This window comes from Notamacropus eugenii, chromosome 6 (assembly GCF_028372415.1).
Source record: "Notamacropus eugenii isolate mMacEug1 chromosome 6, mMacEug1.pri_v2, whole genome shotgun sequence".
NCBI classification, from domain to species: domain Eukaryota; kingdom Metazoa; phylum Chordata; class Mammalia; order Diprotodontia; family Macropodidae; genus Notamacropus; species Notamacropus eugenii.
Window position 1 is genome coordinate 243,089,213 of NC_092877.1, and position 4,373 is coordinate 243,093,585.

General features: G+C 38.9%; 1 pseudogene; it reads right to left on the reverse strand.

Annotated features, from left to right (window-relative positions):
- Positions 1–428: 428 nt before the first annotated feature.
- LOC140512293 (talin-1 pseudogene) lies at positions 429–1,248 on the reverse strand (annotated as a pseudogene).
- Between the last annotated feature and the right edge of the window lie 3,125 nt (positions 1,249–4,373).

Sequence of the window (4,373 nt, forward strand, 5' to 3'; positions counted from 1 at the left end):
CTCTTTTTGGGCGAGTGGGAGGGTGGTGACCCTTGCAGCCCCCACACATGGCTAAGGTAGAGAGGATATTATGAAAAAAGATGAGTGTAGCCAAGGCTGGTGGGGACTGACTGAGAGCCACTGAGGGTGAGGCAGGGGCTGGTGCAGCCCCTGGAATAGGAGGTGCAGCAATGTTAATACTCTGAGGAGGGACAGGCACTTAGGGGACCCGGTCTGCATGGAAGGCTAAGATCTAGGGCATGAAGGCACTTGGACAGGGAAGGGGCAGGGGGAAGTGTAGTGGTGCAGGGCAAGGCCCAGCCCCAGGGATGGCAGGCACTTTGGGAGCACTGGGGAGGGGTCCTTCTTGGCACAAGAGTCTTTGGGCCACAGGCAATTGGTGGGTACAGTCTCTGGCCCAGGTGTGCATTAAATAGAAGCTCCTGCTCTCAATGTTTTCCCTCATCCCCCAGCTCTGAAAGTAGAAATTTGTAACTGCTGCTGTCGGATTAGGGCCAACTTCTTTTGAGCTTCTTCTAGCTCCCACTCCCTCCAAAGCATCTCCACTTGGGCTGAGATTATCTGGGCAATGCCTCCAACCATCCTTTTCTTCATCACAACTGCCTCATTCTCTTGGTCTTCAAAGCCTTCTGGGCAGCCTTCACCAGATTGTCTGAGGTTCGCTTCACTGCATTGCCAGCCGCCTGCAGCTGCTTCATGGCCTCTGAATCCTGATCAGCCTTGACTTTGCAGGCCACAAGCAGCTAAGCTGTGGAGGCAGTCATCTGCTTGGCAGATGAGATGAGCTTCTCCTGATTGGCGTGACCCTGCACAGCTTCACTGGCTGCCTCACACAAATTGTTGATCGCAGCGGCCACCATCAGGGGGCAGAAATGAGACCCTGAGATGCATCATCCAATGCATTGGCTGGGATAACACCCACCTTCCCCTAAGTCAATTCTCTCTGGGTGATAGATGTTCCCTTCACCAGGTCACTGGTTGCAGCCGCAATGGACTTGGCTGCTTCTACAATCTGCTCCTCAAAGTTCAGGAATTCATCTGCTTCCTTGGGCTTGGCATGGGGTTTCAGCTGTTCCATCTTCTTGGCTTCTGCCTCGATGGCTGCTGTGGCTCCCAGGAATTCATTTTCGGTAATGACTCAGGATCTACTGATTCTGTTCCCTTCATGGCCTCGGCTACTTCGATGAGATTTTGTGATGGAGCCAGTGATATATTATTGTTCTCAGTATCTGAGGCTGAAAAATTCATGTTGCATTGAGTCTTCCTTTCTCTCACATGTGATCTAAAAGTCTTGTCAATTTTACCTCTGAAATATTTACTGAATTTCTCCATTTACATTTCTACTATAACACCCTGCTAGAATTCTTCTTAATCATCCACCTGGACTATCGGTATTATCTTTCATCAAACATCCTTGCTTGAGATCTCTCCTTTTTTCCTTTCTTGTTATAACATCTTAACCAGTTAGAATATTTCTTGCATACTAAAATATATTAGATTATGTTATCTCCAGCTCAAAACCCATCAATAACCACCATTTATGTGCAGAGTCACATTCATTTTCCCTAGGATTAAAAGCCATCCAAAATCTGATGTTACCTTACCTCCTAAATTTATTTCATATTTTTTTTTTCCTTATATGCACTCTATGATCAGGCAAATGTGTCATCCCCTCAATATACCCAATATTTCCTGACCTCATATCTTTTCCCATTCTTTTCTATGATATAAGAATACTCTCCCATACCTCTTTTTCCCTCTGCACTTAACGAATTTCATTCCACTCTTTAAATTCAAATGATTCTTTCAAGAGGAAATTTAACCTGATATTTCTAATCTCTAATGAACTTCTGCTTAAATTTTGCATAGTACTTGGCTCGCCCTGTCTGATGCACTTATCATGTATGCTATTTAAAATTATTTCTTTGTGTCTTCATTCCAGTACAATGTGACCATATTTTCCCAAAAATTCTCATCTTAACTGGAGTTATCATATATTGCTCTAAGACACAGTAGGAAATTGCTACCAGAGAGTCTGGAATACTAGGTGGCACAGTGGAGAGAGCACTGAATCTGAAAGCAGGAAGACATCTTCCTGAACTTAAATTTGTCTTCAAATACTTACTAGTGGTATCACCCTGGGCAAGTCATATAACCTCGTTTACCTCAGTTCCTCATCTGAAAAATTACCTGAAAAAGGATACAGGAAACCACTCCAGCATCTTTGCTAAGAAAACCTCAAGTGTGGTTATGAAGAGTCAGAAAAGACTGAAATGACAGAACAAACAAGAGGGTCCACTGAAAAGTTAAGTAAGTTGCCCATAGTCACACAACCTTAATGTATCAATGGTGCATATAAATCAGATCTTGGCTACAAAGATAGTCTACCCATTATACTGAAATGGTATGAGTTTAAATTTTGTTTCTTGTATCATGCTATTTGGCAGAGATGTCAGCAAAAAGTTATCTCCTTTTTGATGTTTCAAACACTCTTTCCCCCATACTGCTCCAGAATGGAGGATAACATTAAGTGACAAAGTTATCAGGAAGTAGGTAGGAGAAGGATGGAGATTGAAGCAAAATTTATGAACAATGCAGAGTTAGAAATATAAAATCCCATGAAGAAATCCACATTTAAATAATAAAATAAATGCAATAACTACAGGTTCAACAAAATCTAAGTATAGTTGTTTGATTATGACAGAAAAAACTTTAAATATTAATTGATTTTTATGTTGTTGTTTGTTTTTCAAAATAATTAATTCCCTTCCAGTGTCAGAATTGATAGAAAGTTTAAATGCATTTGGGAAAATAAGAAGCATGCACATCACTTGATTTCATTTTCCTTATAGTTCTAGGGAACCTACATTAGGTCACCTCTGAAAATCACAATACATTCTGGAATCATTAAACACTGACTTAAAGTGTATCAGGTATAATGGAAAAAAATAGTATGATGGATGTCAATAGCTTTGCATTACCTTAGGCTCTTATTATATGTCTGACTTGTTTTCATGTTCTTATCAAATACTCTTAGATGATGAACTAAATCATTTCCATGGACTCTTGAGGTAATATTATAATTGATCTGGGGAAATGCAAAAAAAGAAGGCTAAAGTGCACTGAAGCGCTTGTGTGAAAAATGCTATTAACAAATGAACAGGGGGCCATTTTTGATAGCTATCAGTTGTTTGAAATCAGTTAGACACTGTAGGAAGATGATTAGGTGGGCACACAACTGACTTGGAGGAGATAATCAGGACAGATTAAATCTGTGATATCTTCCAATGATCCTCAGTTGTTTCTGGCTCTGAAAATTCATTTTTAACATCAGTATTGTCTCAATATTATATGACTTCAAATTTGAAAGCAACTTTTTCTCGGAAGAATCATATTTTCAGGTGACCCAAAGGACAATGGACAGGAAAATTTAAGTATATAGATCATACAAGTGATAATTAATCTCACATGAGAAATAGCGTAAAAGTATCTTCAAGATATTAGACTGATTAGAAGAAGAATTGTTGGGCATGCGTTGCAACAGAAGAATAGCTACAGTTGAATAGCCTGAGTGCCTAATTTTGGTGTGGAATGATGGTGAGTAGCCATTCTGATATATGCCACTACATTAAAACAGCTGGAAGTTCAGGCAAGACTACCAGCTATCTTTGTATTATTTGAGAAGCATTCTGGCCAAGTTCAGAGTGGTTGAAAAGAACAGCCATCAAATGACTTATTTTCTTGGGCACAGAAATTTATGAAGTATTGAATGAAACTTGTGGGGATTATAATCTGCATTGGAAAAGGAAACATCTACACAGAGAAAATTGCAGATGCTTGAGGAGTTGAAGCGAGTGAGATACCGTATACTATATTAAGTGTAGATAATTGTAGAATTTCATGTTTAGCCTGTTAGGATAGCATATACATATACATATACATATATACATATATACACACATATGCATGTGTACATACATATGTATATATATATACAAACATATGTGTATATGTATGTATGTCTATATATATATATATAAAATCTATATTTTAAAACTTTGCCTTTCAAAACCAAGCCAGTGATATCTTAATATATCAAAATTATCCAACATATCAACAAAATAAAACAGTATATACAGAAATAAAGATTAATAAAGTGTGCAGGTTATTATAATGATCCTTTCAATGTGAACTAACCAAACAAATGATTGCCTGAATTTTCTAAGAGAAGTTTATCATGTAGGTCAGACTGCCTGACTACTAACTTAAAAGAATATAAATCTGTATCTACAATCTACATCAATAGTCAGTCTCTCTCTCTCTCTCTCTCTCTCTCTCTCTCTCTCTCTCTCTCTCTCTCTCTCTCTCTCTCT